General features: G+C 44.7%; 1 long non-coding RNA gene across 1 annotated transcript; it reads left to right on the top strand.

Moving 5' to 3' along the window:
• Positions 1-1,797: 1,797 nt before the first annotated feature.
• Positions 1,798-19,406, top strand: LOC147367969 (uncharacterized). The gene is made up of 2 exons (XR_015166365.1): positions 1,798-1,951; positions 17,595-19,406. It is a non-coding gene; the product is annotated as an uncharacterized LOC147367969 (long non-coding RNA).
• The last annotated feature ends 3,983 nt before the right edge of the window (positions 19,407-23,389 follow it).

The following is a 23,389-nucleotide window of genomic DNA, read 5'->3' as shown; positions in this document are numbered from 1 at the left end:
TGCTTGAGTGTGCGCCAGTATCACCTGGAGGGCTCGTTAAAGCAGATTGCTGGGCCCCACCTCAGAGTATTTGTATTTCTAATAAGCTCCTAGGTGATACTGATGCTGCTAATCTGGAGACCACCTTTGGAGAACTATTCTTTGTGAGAAGGAAAAAAAACATTTAGAGCACTTAGAATGTGCTAAGCCTACTTCATTTTCCTCCCTTAATCTCAAAGATGGAATTCACATTCCCATAAACCTCACTGCTGTAAAAGTCACAAGACAGTGATTAGTGTATTCCCAAAGTTCTGTGACCCTAAACACTCTGTGAAGGAGGGAATCCGACGCCAGGAGGAAGGCAAAGCCCTGATGGGAACAGGCAGAGAGCACAGCACGCTAGGCTGGGAGGTAGCAGCAGAATTCCGGATATTTTCATCATCTCAAAAAGAAACCTCTTAGCTCTTGGCAGTCATTCCTTATACCCCAACCCCTTCCACCCCCCACCCCAAGAAATCAGTCTATCTGTATCCTTATAATTTTGCTTATTCTGGACTTTTCATATTTTGGAGAGGGTGACTGACAACACAGCCTGTGACTGTCACAGCCTCATACCTTATGTTCTGTAAACAACGATGATGCTGACCTTGGTCTGGGCCTGCACGCCTCCTCGGCCGTGGGCCGCTTTTGTCTGTCGTAGTTTATCAGTAGTCTTTGAAGACTCCCAGCTGCCGCTGCCCGGAGAGAATAAACACGCCTGCAGTCCCTGCAGCTCCTCCGAGTCTTCTTCCAGCTTCCCCTGTTGCGCCTGAGCTACCCTGGGTTCAGTGACCAGTGTGAGTGGGAAGACACATATAAAGGAAGTCATACGGTTCATACAGCCTCTTGTGTTTTGCCTCTTTCACTTACTGTAACGGAGTCAATGCTCATCTGTGTTTTAGCCTTCTTTTTTATGGCTGAATAATATTCCGTTGCTTATATATACCACATTTTATTTATCCATGTACCAGTTGATGGACATGTGGGTTATTTCCCCTTTTTGGCTGTTATGGATAACATGGTTATGAACATCTGTGTGCCAGTTTCTGGGTGAACATGTTTTCAGTTCCCTTGGACCATATGATAAAGCTATGTGTTTGAGGAACTGTAAACTGTTCTCCAAAGCAGTTGCACCATTTCACATTCCCACCAGTAATGTGTGAGGGTTGTAGTTTCTCCATATCTAGTCAACACTTGTTACTATGTTTTTTATTATAGCCACCAAGTAGATATAAAGTAGTATCTCATGTGGTTTGGATTTGCATTTCCCTAGTGGTTTTTGATATTAAGCATCTGTAGGGAGAAGGCAATGGCACCCCACTCCAGTACTGTTGCCCGGAAAATCCCATGGATGGAGGAGCCTGGTGGGCTGCAGTCCATGGGGTCACTAAGAGTCAGACACGACCGAGTGACTTCACTTTCACTTTCCACTTTCATGCATTGGAGAAGGAAATGGCAACCCACTCCAGTGTTCTTGCCTGGAGAATCCCAGGGACGAGGAGCCTGATGGGCTGCCGTCTGTGGGGTCGCACAGAGCTGGACATGACTGAAGCGACTTAGCAGCAGCAGCAGCAGGGAAAGAGCAAATTAGCCAAGATGGCTGTGGTCAGGTTCTCTCAGCCTGGCTCTCTCACTCTTGCCCCACATTTTGTAATAATGATTATTATGTAACAGCTGAGTCATTTATGGCACTGGGCAGGCGTGTCACAAGGTACTCGCTTGGCCATAGGCTACTTTTGTTCCGTAAGCACGTATAAGCTCCAGCTGGAAAGCCCTTGTGGTGGTGTGCGGTCACGTCATGTCATGTCTGCTGCGCCAGCCAGGAGAGAATAAACGCATCTGCAGTTCCTACAGCTCCCTGCACTTTCTTTCAGCCTCTTAGTTCGTGCCTTGCCTACCATGGGTTCAGCAACAGTGCACACAGTGAGATACGGTGAGAGAGCATCTTTTCATGTACTTGATGGTCATTTGTATATCTTCTTTAGAGAAATGTCTATTCAGAGTCTTTGCCCATTTTAATATAATTGTTGAGCTGTAACTGGATATATGATCTTAAGCCTACTTCTTTCATTATTTTAAATCCAATCCCCACTCATTTACCCTGCTGCCTGCCAAGTCGCTTCAGTCGTGTCTGACTCTGTGCGACCCCATGGACTGCAGCCTACCAGGCTTCTCTGTCCATGGGATTTTCCAGGCAAGAACACTGGAGTGGGTTGCCATTTCCTTCCCCAATGCATGAAAGTGGAAAGTGAAAGTGAAGTCACTCAGTTGTGTCTGACTCTTAGTGACCCCATGGACTGCAGCCCACCAGGCTCCTCCATCCATGGGATTTTCTGGGCAACAGTACTGGAGTGGGCTGCCATTGCCTTCTCCCTCATTTACCCTAGAAGATAGGTATTTTGAGGTCAATATTAAAGAGATAAAACTGAAATCCAGACAGGTGATTTGCCAATTTCATACTAATAAGTGCAGAAGTAGTATTAATGTCCACACCTTCCTGGTTCCAACTCTTTTCTACATGTATTGGACATTTGCTGTTTTTGCCCCAACATCCATTTCTTCCTTCCATCATGATTTTGCTGTAGCAACCACGTCTTTCAACTCTCAGCTCCTGTCTTTCAGGTGAAGCTGAATGCACTCGTGGCTGCCAAAGAAGAGCCAATTCTGGCCTTGGCTAATGGCACATTTTACCTCTGTAACCACAGTGGCTCGTTCGGTGATGGCCATGTGCTTCCAACCAAGCCAGTCAGGGTCAAGGAGATACCACTCTGGTCTCCTGGGGAGGCAGACCAGCTCTTGTGCGAACGAGGCTATAACTAGCAGATGTGTCTTGGTTTCAGTATTTGAGGGCCAAAACATTCCGTAAGTGATATACGCATACTCATGGCATTTTAGCTTTTGGGAGACACTACACTTTTTTTTGACTTAGCATTTGGGCAACACCACACTATTTTTTTACTTATGCCAGTTTGGGTTGGGGTTTCAGTCATTTGCAACCAGGAGAGTCCTCACTGATACAGGTTTCCACCAACAGCACTCCATGTGGCCAATGCATCTTTTTCAATAAGTTTTTATTGAAATGGTTATGTTAGCAAATCCTGCACATACAGGTATACACTATTGGCATATAGGTATATACCATACAATTTCACTACTTAATTATACTTACATCAACTGTACAGACCTAGAAGTTGTGCTGCCCAGAACATTTTAAAGGTTGCCAAGAAATCAGCTCACATTGTATTTGTAGGTATCTGTGTTCTAGTCAAAGTGACCCTTCCTTATAGTGAGTCCCCAGATTAAGCTAGTGATCAATTTTACTTCTTGGATATTTGATATGTGTTTTTTCTGGTACAAGAGATCCAATGGCGAATTAAACTCAGGTATACAGTCTCCCTTTCATCCCTCAAGGTGGGAAAATAAGTCGTTGGCTACATGTAGGTATATCCCAAGCCTCCCCCACCCCAAACTTCCTGTGCTATAGTTAGAAAAATAGTTTTGTATGCCACCCTCTGAGATGCTGTGCATAGTTTGCAGAAACTCAGAGGAAGAGGCACTGAGCTCTTTGAATGGCCGAAATATGAAAGCGCTAACTTTAACGTGAGTATAAAAGCTACTGAAGGTAAAAAAACAATTGTGACCTATGTGGCCTAGGACTTGGACCAACATCTCCTCTTGTTTAGGAACAGGATTGTTCTATTAGGTGATGGGGTTCCCCATATTCCAAATAGCATTTCCTAGCTTGGAGTCTTTTCCTGTTTTTATAACCACCGGGTCCATTTTCCTTAGCTAGAGTCATTGCCACTCAGAAGTGGACCCTGCTTTCCATTCTCAGCCCAAGACACCAGCTTCTGGCCCTAAGATTGGGCCAAGTGTGCCGCTCCTCCAACTGGGTCAGCAAGACAGGCCTGGGCTGCCAGGGAATGAATGGACATGATACCCTCTCACTTCTCTCTAGGATGGCATGTGTCAGCTCAGGCTGGGTACCTAGCAGACGAGGTGGGACTCTGGCGCTGGTCACACCCACTGGCCTGGTCCTGTGGCATGCTGGTAGGCAGTAGGCAGTGAGTCTTTCTGCTTAGGAACAGCTTGCTCAGCTGGGAAAGAAATGGCCTGAGACGTGATGACCTACCTACTCCACCTCTTCTGTTTCCACAAACATTTGGCTCAGTACTGCCCAGTCACTAGAAAACTCCTTAAATATCACATAGTGTGGATGTGTGTATGTGTGTGCATGCTCACTCATGTCCAACTCTGTGCTACCTCATGGGCTGTAGCCTGCCAGGCTCCTCTGTTCATTGAATTCTCCAGGCAAGAATACTAGAATGGGTTGCCATTTTCTTCTCCAAGTGTAAATATACCTGGACATAATTATGGATGAAGGATAATTCCTACAGCAAATTAGAATTCACTTTGTGTTGGGTTAAATTTGTAAAAATAGCTCAGAACAATCATCTGTAAGTCTCCACAGAGGCTGATAGCTCTAAGTTGCTAAAAGCTGGAGAGAGTGATTGTCACCTGAGGGGTAAGGAGCTGATGAAAGCTAGTCAGACTTCCCAGATGACCAGAACGCCTCTTGCCTGCACACAGTCCTGCCCAAGTGGACTATAACGGACTGGTGAGAAGTGAGCCATTTCCGGCCAGCATTAAATGAGTGGGTGACCCTAGAAGCTGTGTCCCAGTGGGTCAAGACCCCACTGCAGCTGCCAGAAGGGTGCTAATGACGTCCTCCAGCTCTTGGCCCTTCCACAGAAGAAGAAGGGGTGCGGTTTGTAAAGGTGCTTACAGCTGAGCTGGACGCCACCGTCAGCCTGAGTAGGCACGCTCTGGCTGCTGCCTCTGAGCCACCGGCAGTGCTTCCCCAGGCCTGCCGTTTCTGAGAAAGTTACTCCTTTCAGGCTGCTGAGCCGGGTCTGTGTCACCTCAGACCCCTGTTTTTTTGTGGACATGTGTGTGGGCGATCCAGTGGGAGGAACTAGGAGACCTGGGACAGAGGTCTGAGTGATTCCAGGAGCGCGGAATCCTTCTGAAACATTGATACTCAAGTCTGCATAAAGTTCAGAGTTTCTTTGTTTTCTGTTTGTCACAAAGTGTCTTTCTCTCCAGCAAGTCAAAGTGAAGAAAAAAATGGCTTGAGCTATTGTGAACTGCAAGAGGCAAAACCCCAGTTAAGTCCCAAGTTATGAACCGGGAGCCTCCCAGGGCCTTGTGGGACCATGAGAGTCAAGTCTTGGGCAAATATATTGTTCTTTTAGCACTCGAGACCAACAGCATCGCCTCTCCTCTGTGATCACTGAAGGCTAGTGGGGTGCAGCTCTGGAGAATTCAGGTGACTGCTTTTACCCCATGTCCACTGGAGACCCACTGGACTCTTCTCCAAGGTTCAGCCTTTGGGGATCTTTCAGGGCACCCCTAAGAAAGAGGGCAAACTTCCTGACTTGACTCCCAGAGGAGTGATAGGGGCTGGCCAGCTGGGGACACGGCCTCTTGTGGGAGAAACCCTTCTCCTCTGGTTGTGGGAACTGGCATGCTTTGTTTTTCCTGCTGCTATGTAGGACAGTTAAAAAAAAAAAAAAGCACAATTTCATGAAGGAAACACAGGCACCTTACCTCTGTAGCCTTTTTCCCTGAATTTTCTCTATAACAAAACTTAAAATCTTTAAGGCGTGCTCCAGTCCTGCTGAAAGAATGTTAACCACATCCATGGATGTGCCATGAACATGACATTCATTTCATCCTTTTCCAAATGGACTTTGGAGTGATTTACCAACAAGGCCAAAAGAAAAGGCAAAAGTCGACGCATCTCACTTTTAACAACTGCCTTTAACAGGGAAGACACTTATTTTAAGCTGTGGATGTCATAGCAGTTGCCCCATATATGGAGTTGGGAGTGAATTCTGAGTTTAATAACCCCAAACCCCATCTCTGGGCATTAGTGAGGCTTCTCCTGGCACAGCAGTGAAGTGACTACCACTTTTCTCTTCTTACCACTTTTCTTGAATAGGGAAGTTCTGCTCAGTGGCTTTTTCTAAGTCAGTTGCTGTCTGTAGCCCCTTCTGTCCTCAAATGTCATTGTCCTGGTTCTCAAATCAGTGGGCAATTTTTGCCCTATTCTGGCTTCCATCATCATCTGAGCTTAGCTTAGGACCCCCAGGCCTGTCTGTACCCACTTTAGGAGACTCTAACCCCAGTGAGTGTGTGTGGGAAGGAGGGGAGGGAGAGATTTGGGGCACGCGAGGACTGGCTGACATGGTGCCTACTTTGGTAGCTCTAGGTAATGTGTCCATTTAACACAGCTTTCCAGTATTCTGATGCCCAGTGGAGCCACACCCTGACCACCCTTGCCTCCCCACACCTCTGCCTGAGGTCCAGGGCTGTATCTCTGTGCCTCCCCTAGAGGTCCTGCCAGCCCTCAGATCTAAACTGTCCCCATGTCTCTCTCCCCCTGTGTCCCACCAACCCCCTGGGTCACTGAGACCAGCACTAGGCTTCGGAATCAATCTGAGGACTCCCTCCTCCCCCACTCTCAGCCAGATGCCAGCACCCAGGCACCGCAGGCCTACCCGGCTCACCCCGCCCCCTCCCAGCTCCTCCTCTTTGCAAAGCTGAGATGTGGGCCCTCCCCACAGCAAAGCTCTCCCTTCCCAGGAGGTGAACTCAAGGCCTTGCTGGTCTCAGCCCCTTGGCCTGCATGGCATCCTCAGCGACCACAGGTCCTGCTGGTGGGGGTCCTGAGCTGCACCACACCCTTCCATCTACGCCCTGAAACCTCTTCATCATTCACCACCATTGCATTTGGGCTCACATCTCAGCTGGCTGATAATGTGCCAGTTTTAGTAACAGCCTAATGATCACTGGATTCACTGTAACTCCCTATGTATGTGTTTGGCATCTAGTGAGAACTTCCTACCTTTTCCCTCAATGCTGCTTCCTGGAAATGGTGCTTTTGTTTCATGAAGTTTATGAGCACCAACCATTGTCACAGGTGACCAGATATTAACACCATCTCCTTGTTTTCCTGCAGAATCACCGCTTAGATGATAAAGGCGAACACGAAGCAAGATAACATTTTGATTTTTTCTCCATTAAAACCAGTTTCATAAAACACATAAGTCAAGAAAAGAACTGGATGTGAGGGGTATTAAAATATGAGAAGAGCTTATAAAGCCCACAGTAAATATAAAGTTAGTCAAATTTAGTTATTCTATTTTGCTTAAACTTTGTGCAGCCCCACCTTTCAGAAGTTGGGCTGTCAGCTTCAGATTGGTGCAGTCTACATCAGGGTGTTCAGGGAAGTGTGTCGTGACACTCCTCTGGGCCAGGCCTTTCTTCAAAAGTGGGACTCACCAGACTTTGTCAAGACAAGCTCCCGGTGGTAAAGCCTGTCTCCCCCTGAGAGGGCAGAGGCGGGCAGCCCTGGATAGACACGCTGCCCACGCACACCACCAAGCCTAGCCCTTGTACTGTGGACAGCTTGGCTGTTACTTGACCAAGCGCCTCTGCTCTCTCCCTCTCTTTCCTGAAAAGAAAGCAGGGTTTTGGGCAGTTCTTCCCTTAGGAAGTTAAAAACCACCAAATTGTCAAGTTTGCATTTTACCTGTCACAACCCAGTTCCTCACAGATCAGCTAACGGATGTGGCTGCTCCAGGCCCAGCTCCACACTTGTCCTGTGGTGCCTACTGGCTTTTCACCCAGCTCGGCCTGGAGACAGGGTGGAGGCCATGCCCGTCTTTACAGAGGGAGCACTGGGAGCCAGGCTCAGCTCAGAGCAGTCTCCTGAAGGGTCAGAGGGTTTGTGGTGTAAGAAGCTCAGAAGCTCACTCCTCTATGCCTCCCACTCTTCGAATAGTACTCTCTGCCCCCTTCCCCTCAAACTCACAAAAAACAATCAGAGATTATCATATCATTCCTGGCTAATAACCACTGCAGCTGTAAGACTTGCAAAAACTGAGATATAGGGCAGAAACACGTCTCTAAACCCCAACTTTCCAAGACACTCTGCTCCCCGAACCTCAAGCTTCTCAGGGCAGGACTGCCTATAGTGAGAAGTGCATTCTCTGCAAGCAGCCTGGGGTCCCGTCCTCTGCCAGGATCCCTGGGGGTGGCGTGGAGGCTGGACAGAGGATTTCCCCTTGGCACAGCTACAGCAAAGAGACAACGTGTTGTTTGGGACAAAAAATGCTACCGTCCCTATTCCTGGAAGATACGACCTTCCTGGAGAAGTTACTGTCTCTCCGGACAAAGGCAGGACATTCTGTAGCTGAGTAGGAAAGTGGCCCCAAGTTTTAGGAAAGAATTGGGATCTGAAGCACTATTCTGAGAGAATTTCCTCGTAAGGAATGCCTCTTTGGTTATTTGACAGTGGATGTGTGCCCTAGATTTACCAGAAATTCAAATATTATATGAATAGGCAGACTTTTAGGGTCTAAATTTTTAGTTTCTTCTCAAGTAATTTCATTTCTTTTCAGTAAAGGAATGTCTGGAGTGAAATTTAACATATATGCTTTCATAATGCACAAATCAGAAGACGCTCCACTGGGATCTAAGTTCTGGTTCAGGAAAACAAGGTCATGGTAGTGACAACATGGTCAGAACTGAGCCACCTTCGCTGGAAGATGGCCAAACGAAACACTAACGCAGGTGCGTGTCTGGAACCTCTGATAGACCAACTTCTGCTCTCCTTGAGACACATTCTCTCACGTAAAGCCAGGGGGCAGACCCGTCTTTCTAAACAGTACTCTCTTGGAACTGTTTATCAAAAATATTTTTATAGTACAAAGACTAGAGTACAAAGGAAAACTAAATAAAAGCCCTTGCTTAAAGCTCAAAAAAAAAAGCTGTTAACTCTGCACTGCTCCCGCCTCAAATGATAGCATGCTGCCGGTCACTCGGAGGTGACACCGCACCCTGATTCTCTGAGGCGTTGCGTTCCAGGCACCACTGTGTCTGAGGCATCTGAGCAACACATCACAGCAGGAGAAGCCAGCTTCACAGGAGAAATGGCAAGTGTTCCCCTCAGGCTCTGTCCTACAGAGTCAATACGAATGACAGGGCAAGTCTGCGTGGCTTGCTGCCGGATCACATTCCAGGCACATGGAACTGAAGTGCCCAGTCTTACACGAGGAGCTGCGGGTTTACAGGTGCATCTCTACACAGCTCATATCTGCAGGAGAACAGGCGGAACTATGGCGTGTTCTTGAGCAGAAAGGACGCGCGGTCGGTTTCATCCGTTAGCTCACTGTGGTTCTGTGCTGGGCGCTCTCTGGAGATACATGTTTCTTGAGAGGTTAGCTTGAACGTGGGAAGAACACATGTCTCTGATGTCTGCAATGCCGTGAGCTCCTGGGCCCACTTCGTGCTTCAGCTGAGGCTGACGGGGGGGCACTGGGCTGGGTGGGTAGACTTAAGAGGGGTGCTTATGTGGTATCTCACAGCAAGGAGGTGGTTGGTTTTTCTCAAGAAAGCACTCTGAGCTTTTTGATTCTGACAACCACAGGCCGTCACCCAGGGGTCACCATGCCCAGCTGGCCTCCTGAGCAACCCCTCCCCATACCCCTCAGCAGTTGCCAAGAAGACAGGTCCACCAGCCTCAGGGACAAGACCTTCCGTGTCTCAGTGGTCACAGGAGTACTGCTCACTTTATGCCACGCTCTTCTAGGGGGGCCAGCAACAACATGAACAGCTGCCCACCCCGCACAGCCTGCGGCCCTGCTGCAGCGCTCGGGGTCAGCCTCAGAGGAGGAACAAAAGACGAGGCTTTCTATTAGGAACCCTTAGAAGGAGGCCCTTTAACAGGAAGTAAAGTCAGAGACAGGAAGATACAGAGCAGTCCACGAAGCGGCAACATGTGCCCTGCACCCGTGGGAAGCAGTGCTGACAGGCTTTAGTATGCTTTATGAGTGGGGAGCACAAAAGTTATCTAAGAACCCCAGCGTCACCCCAACACAGAATAGCATGTGATTATTCAGAGCCCATTGGCAAAGCAATCCTAAGCCCTGGGCCCCGCCTCTTCTCTGGAAACAGCCAGGCTTCTTGGGGCCCATGTTCAGTGGCCAGCTTTGGGGAGGTTTTCCGTGCCATGAGGCCACCTGGGCAATAAAGCTGCCCTCAAAGCCTCACCTTGGGGGACTTTGTAACCCTGAGCCCCAACCTGTGCCTGGAAAGCACTGCCATTCTCCCAAAATGGACACTGACAGAAGAATACAAAACAAGAAAGGCGATCATAAATCAAAGGGAAGTGACGGTCCACTTAAAAAAATCAGGTTTTGTTCTCATCATACATGTCCAAAGATGGTTCGATTGTGGAGAATTCACTTTCGTACACCAGGCTTCGAGGGGACAGAGAGTTCCGATGGAAGAAGTGACCACCTGGAAAAGGAGCAAGAAAAATGGACTTAATAGGTTGTCAGGTCTACACTCCCCACCTGGCTTGAAGGAAAAGAACGTGGATTATCTTCAAAGCATCACATTTTCTCAAACATGTCCATTTTGGGCTCTTATGAAAAGAATACAGACATCCCTCAGTGTAAGCACACTTTAAATATATTAATGTCAGTGCTTGGATCCCCAAGAGATTAACCACTGGCGCTCTCCCAGCAAAAGCTGCCTGGTGCTCTTAAAAAGATTCCACTTATACATTTGAAGGCTTCTGTTCTGAGCTAAGCAGGCCGGTGGAGGTAGGAGAGGGCACAGGGTCATCAGTTGGGCAGACTGACAGGTCAGAATGCATGAAAAAGTTTCTGTCTATATCAAAGTTCCTTTACATGATTAGCTCTACACATGTTAAGACCAGTAATTTCCAGTCCTTTCTCAGACAGCCACTGTGAGCTGATCCATATCTCTACATAATATGTATGCATATGGCTGATTCATAATATTGTACAGCAGAAACTAACACAGCATTGTAAAGCAATTATATTCCAATTTTTTTAAAAAGGTGGAAAAAAAAAAAAAAGAAAATCCATCATTCAATCGGTGTGGTCTTTTTCTGGGCAGTTGATTTGTTTGTTTGGCCGTGGCAGGTCTCGGTGGTGGCGCGTGGGGGTTGTTGCGGCGTGCAGGTGCTCTCACTGTGCCACGCCTCTCACTGTGCCACGCAGGCGTCCTCCACTTGCTGCATGTGACCCCACAGCTCCTGAGCTCAGCAGTTGGGGCGCGTGGGCTCTCTAGCTGTGGCATGCAGACTGAGTTGCCCTGCAGCATGTGGGGTCTTAGTTCCCCGAGGAGGGATTGAATCCATGTCCCCTGCATTGGAAGGTGGATTCTTAACCACTGGGCCACCAGGGAAGTCCTCATTTGTCCATCTTCACACTTACACAACACTGTCCTGATTACTACAGCTCTTTGAGTCTTGAAATAAGGTATTATAATTGCTGTAACTTTGTTCTTATTTTTTTAAATGATATGAGGGACAGGGAGGAGAGGAAAGATATTATATATAGTTTTAAATGAAAGCATTTCATGATCACTTCTTCTTGTTTAACTTTCCTTATTAAAAACTTCTGTATTTAAAAAACTGGGATGAATTAAAAGATGCGTGCCATCTGTATTAAGCAGACCTCTTAAGATGAGTCCCAAGTAAGAGATGGGATATTTGATCTCTGATTGTTGAGTCTCAGCACTCAGAAGAATCTGCACAGTCCAACTGGGCTTAAAGCTTAAAGATTTAAAAAACAAAACAAAAGAAACTGAGAAAAGAGGAAGTTTTCTGCTCTGCAGGAAGAACTAAAGCCTCCAGAAGTGGAAATGACCTAAGTTTTTTGTGTTAGTGCATTGATCAGCTGACACCAAATCTTTGGTAATAAACCATGGGTCAGAATTTACTTAGTAATCTACCCAGCTATTAACCAGTTTGCTTGAGAAAAATAAAATATCAAGAGAGGAACACACAAGCAGCTGAATTTTAGAGAAAAGCATGATGCTGGCTTTGCCAAGAAAGCATGGTAAATTTTTCAACCCCTGGAAACACCTTGTTTACTGATTAATTGATTCTTATTATCGGCGACATGATGTCACTAGGTAAGCTGTTAATGGAGGTATAACCTGTATACAGATGTGCACAGTGTATAAGTTTACAGCTGGGTGAGTTTTTACAGAGGAGATACCTGTGAAATCACTGGGTCAAGAACCAGAACCCTCCCAGCACTCTACAAGGACCTCTACTGATCCCAGTCACCAGACCTTCTCTTTTCCTCCAAAGGAAACCACAATTCAGACTTTTCAGACCATGGTTTAGTTTTGCCTGTTTTTAATTCTACATGAATAGAAACAGAGTATATATTCTTTTATGCCTGGATTTTTTCAGACAATATTATGTTGTGACATTCATCTATGTCATTGAATACAGCAGTAGTTTGTTCACTCTTGTTGCTGTGTAATACTCCATGGTATGACTGCCCCACAATTTATTTATCTAATCTTCTATTTAAAAAAAATAAAAATAGAAGATTTTTATTCTTTAATCTGCACTGTGCCTGAATTGTGGCATGTGGGATTTTTAGTTGTGGCAGGAGATCTTTTATTTGTGACATGTGGGATCCAGTTCTCTGATCAGGGATTGAACCTGGGCCCTTGCATTGGTGGCTTGGAGTCTTAGCCATTAGATCACCAGGGCAGTCCCCCAATCTTCTATTAATGGACATGAGCATTGTTCCCATTGGGAGCTATTATGAATACTGCTGTTAGGAATATTTTTGTGTGGGGGCTTCCCAGGTGACACTAGCGGTAAAGAACCTGCCTGCCAATGCAGGAGATGTAAAAGACTTTCATGGGTTAGGAATATCCCCTGGAGGAGGGCACGACAACCCATTCCAGTATTCTTGCCTGGAGAATCCTATGGACAGAGGAGCCTGAAGGGCTGCAGTCCATACAGCTGCAAAGAGTTGGACGTGACTGAAGTGACCTAGCACACATACACACACATTTTTATGTATCTCTTGCACACATGTGGATCCAGTTCTCTTCAGTTTAATCTAGGGGTGAAATGGCTGGGTCTCAGGTAGATGTATATACTGGCAGTTTTCCAAAGTGGCTGCACCAATTTTTACCCCCAGCAGTGGCTGAGAATTCCAGGTGCTCTATATCTACACTAATTCTTGATGTTTTTCTGACTTAAAAAGTTTTGCAGTTCTGGTGGGTATATAAGGGGTATTTCATTGTGGTTTTAATTTATATCCCCTGATGACTAAAACGGAGAAGGCAATGGCACCCCAATCCAGTACTCTTGCCTGGAAAATCCCATGGGCAGAGGAGCCTGGTGGGCTGCAGTCCATGGGGTTGCTAAGAGTTGGACACGACTGAGCGACTTCACTTTCACTTTTCACTTTCATGCATTGGAGAAGGAAATGGCAACCCACTCCAGTGTTCTTGCCTGGAGAATCCCAGGGATGCGGGAGCCTGGTGGGCTGCCGTCTATGGGGTCGCACTGAGTTGGACACGACTGAAGTGACTTAGCAGCAGATGACTAAAAAGGATGAGCACTTTTTTATATGTTTTTAGGCTATTTGTATATCTTGCTCATCCTGAAATGTTTCTTTTGCTCATTTTGTTATCAGGTTGTCAGTCTTTTCCTTTATTCTGAGTGTGAGTCCTTTGTTATGACTTTATGTAAGTAATATATAAATACTACTTATTACTTTGCTATAAATGTTATAGGTTTTCTTCTAAAATAGTGTATTATGACAGAATTTCTTAATTTTAGTGTGGATCACTTTATCTATCTTTTATTTTATGGTTGGAGCTCTTTTGACTCCTATGTAAGAAATTGCCTATCTCAAGGTTTTGAAGATATTGTTTTATCTTTCAGAAGCTCCATTGTTTTACTTTCCACATTTAGATCTATGTTCCACTTCAAATTCATTTTTGAGTATGGTGTAAAGTAGGAATTAAGATTCACTTTCTTGTTATGGGGTTTCCCTGGTAGCTCAGTTGGTAAAGAATCTGCCTGCAATGCAGGAGACCCTGGTTGAATTCCTGGGTTGGGAAGATCTGCTGGAGAAGGGATAGGATACCTACTCCAGTATTCCTAGGCTTCCCTGGTGGCTCAGCTGGTAAAGAATCTGCCTGCAATGTGGGAGACCTGGGTTGGGAAGATCCCCTGGAGAAGGGAAAGGCTACCCACTCCAGTATTCTGGACTGGAGAATTCCATGGATTGTATAGTCCATGGGGTCTCAAAAAGTCAGACAGGACTGAGCGACTTTTGCTTTTCTTTATAGATATTCAGCTGATGGACAACCACTGATTGAAAAGACCACTCTCATGCTCACTACTATACAGTGCTACCTTCACATGACCAAGTGCCCATAAATGCATGGTTGTTTGGGGACCATATTCTGTACTATTAAGCTATACATCCATCCTTGCATCAATACCTCCCAATCTTAATTACCATACCTTTATAAAGTCTTACCATCTAGTTTTTTATCAGTGAAGAATACTCTATTAGATAAGGAAGAATGGGTGTCGAATTTCAGCAAATGCCTTTTCTGTATTTATTATGATAAAAATATGACTTTTCACTTTCATTCTGTTAATGTGTTGAATCCCACTGATTTTCAACCTTGCATTTTTTAACAAATTTAACTTGGCTGTAATTTTTCCTACTTATATATTGTCAATTCATTTAGCTAATATTTTATTTGGAATATGTGTATCTATATTGATAAAATAAATTAACTTGTAATTTTCCTTTTTGTAATGTCTTAGTCATGCTTGGTGTTAATGTTATGCTGGTCTCATTGCAGGACTTGAGCCCTGCAATGAGGAACTTAGTTTGTTCCTCTTTTTCTGTTCTCTGGATAAATTTGTGTAGGATTGTTTTATTTCTTCATGAGATACTATAAATAATTCACCAGTGAAACCATCCAGGTCTAGAGTTCAAATTTAAAAAAAATCATTAAAAAAATTAAAGTATAGTCTGTATTATAACACTCATAATATAATATATATAATATTATATTAGTTTTAGGTATACCACATGGTGATTCAATATTTTTATAGATTATACTCCATTTAAAGTTACTATAAAATGCTGGCTATATTCCTTGTGTTCCATATGCTATATCCTTGTATCTTATTTTATACATAGCAGTTTGTACTTCTTAGTCTCTTATCCCTGGAGTGTTTCTCTGAGGGAAGAGTTTAAACTATGACTTTGTTACTTAGGTTTAGTAATAAATTTTGGAGAAGGAAATGGCAACCCACTCCAGTATTCTTGCCTAGAGAATCCTGTGGACAGAGGAGCCTGGTGGGCTGCTGTCCATGGGGTCGCACAGACTCGGACACGACTCAGGCGATTTAGCATGTATGCATGCACTGGAGAAGGAAATGGCAACCCACTCCAGTGTTCTTGCCTGCAGAATCCCAGGGAGAGAGGAGCCTGGTGAGCTACCGTCTATGGGGTCATACAGAGTTGGACATAACTGAAGCGACTTAGCAGCAGCAGCAGCGGCAGTAATAAATTCAGAGAATTTAGATCTTCTGTTTCAGATTTCCTGTTTCTTCTGTGTCAGTTTTGGTACTTAGTATTTTCAAGGAATCTGTTCATTTAAATTTTAGAGATTATTACCACAAGTTGCCATGATACTCTTTTATTATTGATTTTTTTATTATAGTAAAAAACATAGCATAAAATTTGCCATCTTGACCATTTTAAAGGGTATTGTGCTTGTGCTAAGTCACTTCAGTCGTGACCCCGTGGACTGTAGCCCAGTAAGCTCCTCTGTCCATGGGATTTTCCCAGCAAGAATCCCGGAGTGGGTTGCCATTTCCTCCTCCAGGGAATCTTCCCAACCCAGGGATCAAACCCGCTTTCACATCTCCTGCATTGGCAAGAGGATTCTTTACCAGTGAGCCACCTTATCTATGTTGTGTTACATGGACAGAGGAGCCTGGCGGGCCACAGTCCCTGCGGTCACAAAGAGTGGGACGTGACTGAGCGACTTCACTCCAAAAAATTAAACATAAAATTACCATATGATTCATCTATTCCACTTCTAGGTACAAACTTAAAATAATTAAAAGGAGGGGTGCAGGGCTTCCCTGGTGGCTCAGTGGTAAAGAATCCATCTGCCAAAGCAGGGTCCAATCCCTGATCTGGGAAGATCCCACATGCCTTGGAGCAACTACGTCTGTATGCCACAACTATTGAGCCTGTGCTGCAGAGCTGGGGAGTAGCGACTACTGGGCCCACGTGCCACAGCTACTGAAGCCCGAGTGCCCTGGAGCCTGCGCTCCACAACAATAGCCACTGCCATGAGACGCTGGGGCACCGCAACGAGAGAGCAGCCCTTGCCCTCTGCAACTAGAGAAAAGCCCCTGCAACAACAAAGACTCAGCACAGCCAAAATTTAATACAATTTTAAAAGTGTACTAAAAAAGAGGGATGCAAACAGGTTCTTTTTTCTTTATTATTTTTGGCTGTGCCGGGTCTTCGTTACTTCGCTCGAGCTGTCTCTAGTTGCAGCGAGTTGGGGTTACTCTTCCTTGAAGTGCACTGGCTTCTCATTGTGGTAACTTCTCTTGCTGCAGAGCAAACAGGTTCTGCATACAGGCTCAGGGGCATGCGTGCAGCATGCAGGCTCCGTATCGCGGCATGCGAGCTCTCGGGTGTGCGGGCTTCAGTCCTTGTGGCACGCAGGTGCGGTAGCTGCGGCTGGCAGGCTCTAGAGCACGGGCTCAGTGACTATGGCACATGGGCTTAGTTGCCTCATGGTCTGTGGAGTCTTCTAGGACTAGGGATTGAAACCGTGTCCTCTGCATTGGCAGGCAGATTCTTACCCACTGTGCGGCCAGGGGAGTCTGCAAACAGATTCTTGTATACCAATTCATAGCAGTATTATTTACAACAGCCAAAAGGTAGAAGTAGCCCAAACGTTCAACAGAAGATGAATGGATGAACAAATTGTGACATATATACAACAGACTATTATACTATTACTCAACCATAAAAAGGCATGAAGTACTGATACATGCATACTATGGTGTGGATGGATCCTTGAAACATGCTAAGTAAAAGAAGCTAGACACAAAAGGTCACATATTCCATATGATTCAACTTATATGAATGTCCAGATCAGGTATACCCATGGAGATAGAACACAGATGAGGTGGTTACCAGGGGCTGAAGGGAGAGTGGAATAGGGAGCAAGAACTTAATGTGTAGGGGTTGCCTTTTGGGATGTTTAAAGCTTTTAAAAACCAGATAGAAATGGTGGTTACACAACACCGTGAATATACTAATGCCACTGTCCACTTTAAAATCATTAGTTTTATGTTATGTGAATTTCTTCTCAAAAAGGAAGTATTGATAACTTTTATTCCTCTAACTGCTTTAAAAAATTTTTTTTTGTCTTTTCCCCTCACTTTTACTGTTGGTGTGGTTTTCTTGAATCAGTGGTTTGGTGTCTTTGGTTAGGTTTGGAAAATTCCCAGCCATTATCTCCCCAAATATTGCTCTGCCTCAATCTAGATCCTTTCCTTCTATGATTTGAATTACATGTTAATTAGACTTTTTCAACATGATCTAAACTCTTTTATGCCTTTTTATGTATTTTTCTTTTGCCTTTTTGTGTTTCAGGTTAGCAGCAGCCTGAAATATTTTCTCCTGACCTGTATTTCAGTTCATAAATACTTTCTTCAGTGATGTCTAAGTTAATCACGATGGTGTGATCACTCACCTAGAGCCAGACATCCTGGAATGTGAAGTCAAGTGGGCCTTAGAAAGCATCACTATGAACAAAGCTAGTGGAGGTGATGGAATTCCAGTTGAGCTATTTTTAATCCTAAAAGATGATGCTGTGAAAGTGCTGCATCAAATTTGGAAAACAAATTTGGAAAACTCAGCGGTGGCCACAGGACTGGAAAAGGTCAGTTTTCATTCCAATCCCAAAGAAAGGCAATGCCAAAGAATGCTCAAACTACCGCACAATTACACTCATTTCACACGCTAGTAAAGTAATGCTCAAAATTCTCCAAGCCAGGCTTCAGCAATACATGAACCATGAACTTCCAGATGTTCAAGCTGGATTTAGAAAAGGCAGAGGAACCAGAGATCAAATTGCCAACATCTGCTGGATCACGGAAAAAGCAAGAGAGTTCCAGAAAAACATCTATTTCAGCTTTATTGACTATTCCAAAGCCTTTGACTGTGTGGATCACAACAAACTGTGGAAAATTCTGAAAGAAATGGGACTACCAGACCACCTGACCTGCCTCTTGAGAAATCTGTATGCAGGTCAGGAAGCAACAGTTAGAAATGGACATGGAACAATAGACTGGTTCCAAACAGGGAAAGGAGTACGTCAAGGCTGTATATTGTCAGCCTGCTTATTTAACTTATATGCAGAGTACATCATGAGAAATGCTGGACTGGATGAAGCACAAGCTGGAATCAAGATTGCCAGGAGAAAGATCAATAACCTCAGATATGCAGATTACACCACCTTATGGCAGAAAGCGAAGAAGAACTAAAGAGCCTCTTGATGAAAGTAAAAGAGAAGAGTGAAAAAGTTGGCTTAAAGCTCAACATTCAGAAAACTAAGATGGCATCCAGTCCCATCACTTCATTGGAAATAGATGGGGAAACAGTGGAAACAGTGAGAGACTTTGTTTTTTGAGGCTCCAAAATCACTGCAGATGGTGACTGTAGCCATGAAATTAAAAGACGCTTAATCCTTGGAAGTAAAGTTATGACCAACCTAGACAGCATATTAAAAAGCAGAGACATTACTTTGCCAAAAAAGGTTCATATAGTCAAATCTATGGTTTTTCCAGTAGTCATGTATGTATGTGAGTCGGACCATAAAGAAAGCTGAGTGCCAAATAATTAATGCTTTTGAACTGTCGTGTTGCAGAAGACTCTTGAGATTCCCTTGTACTGCAAGGAGATCCAACCAGTCCATCCTAAAGGAAATCAGTCCTGAATATTCATTGGAAGGACTGATGCTGAAGCTGAAACTCCAATACTGTGGCCACCTGATGCAAAGAGCTGACTCATTAGAAAAGACCCTGATACTGGGAAAGATTGAAGGTGGGAGGAGAAGGGGACGACAGAGGATGAGAAGGTTGGATGGCATCACCAACTCAGTGGACATAAGTTTGAGTAAACTCTGGGAGTTGGTGATGGGACAGGGAAGCCTGGCCTGCTGCAGTCTATGGGGTTGCAGAGTCGGACATGACTGAGTGAATGAACTGAAGTTCAATTAAACCTTCTATTGAGTTGTTACTTTCAACTATTATAGTTTTCAGTCTTCACATTCCATGTAATGCTACATTGTTTCAATTTAGTTGCTGAAATTATCCATCTTGTCATTGGTTTCCTAAAAATACTTAAAAGGTATTTTAAAATCTATGTATTATATTTCCAATATTTATATATCTTATGGATGTATTTCTTTGTTTTTTTTTTTTTTTTTTTCCTTTCTCTCTTTTTGGTCATTTGGTCTTCTGGCTGGATCTATTCTTTGTTTCTCTCTCTTTCTCTCCCTCTCTTTTTGGTCATTTGGTCTTCTGGTATACCTGCTATTTCTGATGGATTGCTAGAGATATATGAAAAGTATTGTGATACTCTGAGGCTGCTGCTGACAGTACCTTGATCCAGAGTATTTCCTATTGCCTTGGAAGGGGGGAACATCACTTTTAGGGTAAGGGTATATCACTTGAATCCAAATAGAAAATAAGCAAATGCAAAGCTGGGCTCCAATTTTTGAGAAGGCTAGTCAAATTCTGGTTCATCCTCTAGTTGTATAGTGTAGGCATTTAGGGATTCTAATGGAAGGCCAAGGGTGTTTATCATGGCTCATTCTCCTTGGTAGGTCTTGAACTCCAAGTTTTGTCTACAAACTCAACAGGACTGCTTAAGTTCTCCTTATCTTAGTTTATCAGCCACCACATTTTGGCCAGTTCACAGCTATTGTTTGTGAATTAGCAAATGCCTCAAATGCCCAGTACTGAACTTTCCTTTTCTCTGGGCTTGTGGCTCCCAAAGTCCTCACTGCACTGGTAGCTCTTCAATGTCTTAAAATGCAATGTTTTAAAAATGTTTTTTCCATATTTTCTGGTTGTGCTTGGTTTGATGGTTGGACTGCAAAAAGCTAGTATGACATTACCAGAAGTGGAAACCTGATCAATTTATTATCAATGGCTTAAAGTTCTCTTAGTGCAGATTAAAGTCCTTGGATTAAAGTCCCTTCTAGCCCTTTGAGCCCTGAAACTGATGAATGCAATTTAAATCAAGAGAAGGGTTTGCAGCTCTCTGTGAAATATAAGCACCTGATTCTGTGTACTGTCCTACTTGCTGCTGTTTTATCTTTCTTCCCCAATTAGACCATAAAACTACTTTTGGATATAAATTAGATATATCTTGTTTCAGTCTCTTCAAATTGTGTCACTAAACACTCTATAAAATTGAGTTGATTGGGATGTATACCATTCCAATGAGCAACCAGTAATTGTTGTTTTTCAGTTGCTCAGTCGTATCCGACTCTTTGCGACCCCATGGACTGCAGCAGGCCAGGCTTCCCTGTCCATCACCATCTCCCAGAGCTTGCTCAAACTCATGTCCATTGAGTCAGTGATGCCATCCAACCATCTCATCCTCTGTCGTCCCCTTTTCCTCCCACCTTCAATCTTTCCCAGCATCAGGGTCTTTTCTAATGAGTCAGTTATTTGCATCAGGTGGCCTCAGTATTGGAGCTTCAGCCTCAGCATCAGTCTTTCCAATGAATAGTCAGAACTGATGTCCTTTAGGATGGACTGGCTGGATCTCCTTGTAGTCCAGAGGACTCTCAAGAATCTTCTCCAACATCACAGTTCAAAAGCATCAAGTCTTTGGCGCTGAGCTTTCTTATGGTCCAACTCTCACATACATACATGACTACCAGAAAAACCATAGCTTTGACTATATGGACCTTTGTTGGCAAAGTAACATCTCTGCTTTTTAATACACTGTCTAGGTTTGTCATAGCTTTTCTTCCAAGGAGCAAGTGTCTTTTAATTTCATGGCTGCAATCACCATCTGCAGTGGTTTTGCAGCCCAAGACAATAAATTCTCTCACTGTTTCCATTGTTTCCCCATTTGTTTGCCATGAAGTGATGGACCGGATGCCATGATCTTAGTTTTTTCAATGTTGAGTTTTAAGCCAGCTTTTTCACTATCCTCTTTCACTCTCATCTAGAGGCTGTTTAGTTCCTCTTTGCTTTCTGCCACAGGGTTGTGTAATCTGCATATCTGAGGTTATTGATGTTTTTCCTGGCAATCTTGATTCCAGCTTGTGCTTCATCCAGCCTGGCATTTCTCATGCCAGGCTCATTAAATAAGCAGGGTGACAATATACAGCCTTTATGTACTATTTCCCAGTTTAGAACCATTCCATTGTTTCATGTCTGGTTCTAATTGTTGCTTCTTGACCTGCATACAGGTTGCTCATTGTACTCTAGCTGTACAAGAGAATGTTCATACACACAGAAATATTGATGAACAAAGGGCTATTTTGTATGCAAATTATCCTCAAATGCCTCAGAAGGATAATATGTGTGTGTGTGTATGTATGTCTCTGTGTGTGTCTGTGGGTATGGAGAGAAAGAGACCAGAGACAGATAAATATAGTAAAACAATAGAAATCTGGGTTAAGGCTATATTGAAATTCTTTATATTCTTCTTGCAAGCTTTAAGTATAAAATTATGTTAAAAAAAGTTTGGGGGCAAAAATGCAACCCCATACTGACATAAAAAGCAACTTAATTCCAAGTGGATTAGAGATGTCAGTGTCAAAGTTATCAAACTTTGACAATAAGGTAAGGTAGAAAAATGGGCCTCCCTGGTGGCTCAGTGGTAAAGAATCCTCCTGCCGATGCAGGAGACATGGGTTCAATCCCTGGATTCCCTGGAGAAAGAAATGGCAACCCACTGCAGTACTCTTGCCTGGAGAATCCCACGGACAGGGGAGCACGGCAGGCTGCAGTCCATGGAGTTGCAAAGGAGTCGGACACGACTTAGTGACTAAACAGCTGGAGGTTACGCTCTAGGACTTTTTCTGGGGCTCGCCAGAAACACGTCACATCTCTGTGTCCACTGCAGATCCTGTAGTCCCGGGGACCTGCTGAGTCTTGTGGGCCAAGCAGCATCTGCTTGCCCTGCTGCAAAGGCCTTTCCTTCCCATGGCCCTATTCACAGCCTTCTGTGTCACCTGGCGTATGTGTCTCTTCAGGGTCCCCAGGTATGGACTGTGCCGCCTCCAAAACCCAGTTTACTCTTCCTTTCATCATGATAGGAGGTGCAAAGTGCAGTAGCCTGTATTTAGCTCCAAGCCGATGTCTGAGATGCCACTGCCTGGTGACCTCACCAAGGGGACAAGCCCCCGACGCTCCGGAGCGCCTGCGTCTCACCAAAGCCTTGATGTACTCAACACTTTCTGCTCACCAGGTCAATTCACACCAGGTCATCAATATAAGGACTCACAACTCAAGCTGCCAAGAGTCTCTTGTCAGTGGAGACACACAGGATTCACTTAATTTTCCCAGCAATGATGACAAACACATGTGGAAAGCTGCCACCTGGGGAAACTCATGAGACTCAGCACCAAGGTTTTTGTTAGCAGCAGGTCACACAGGTGCCCTCTGCTGGCATGTACTAAGATTCCAGGCTCCCAAAAAGAAGGCAGATGTTCAACATAAACCCAAACAATTTTGACACAGTGAGCCATTTTTATCAGTGGTGGGAACCCTCCTAAATCTAAGTTCCCAGATGCTTTGCAAGCAGGTTGCAAGGACATCAGTCTCAGGACTGTTAGCTGTTTCTCACGCACTGCCAACCACCCCATGTGACCACACTAATGAAGCATGCAGGAACCAGGGAATTGACTCAGGGGTCCTGGACCCAGTGGTTCATGTGAAAAAGACCCGGGCTGGGGCTCTATTTGGGAAGCCAGAGTATGCTTGGATTGTCACCTGACTCCTAGGTTGCCCCCCTGCTCCAAGAAGGAAGTCAGTGATGGTGCTTCAGGTCCCTGGATGTCAGTGTTAAATCAGCTCTGTGTCCCAGTCTCCTCAAAGACCCAAGAGTATGTATCCCCCTTTCCTTAGAGCCTGCCATTTACCAAGGCAACAATGGATGCACTAGTGATGGGGGCATAAAGTGAAGTCGCTCAGTTGTGTCCGACTCTTTGCGACCCCATGGACTGTAGCCTATCAGGCTCCTCCGTCCATGAGATTTTCCAGGCAAGAGTGCTGGAGTAGATTGCCATTTCCTTCTCCAGGGGATCTTCCCGACCCAGGAATCGAACCGGGGTCTCCCACATTGCGGGCAGACAGTTTACCGTCTGAGCCAAATAAGCGTTGCTCAAAAGCCCATAGTGGCCATCTTCTGCAGTCTGT

This window comes from Bos grunniens, chromosome 7 (genome assembly GCF_055505025.1).
Source record: "Bos grunniens cultivar Pamir isolate PY7600 chromosome 7, Bosgru_T2T1.0, whole genome shotgun sequence".
Classification (NCBI taxonomy): Eukaryota; Metazoa; Chordata; class Mammalia; order Artiodactyla; family Bovidae; genus Bos; species Bos grunniens.
Note: the sequence above shows the minus strand (reverse complement) of the source record. Positions and strands in the feature narration are given on the sequence as shown.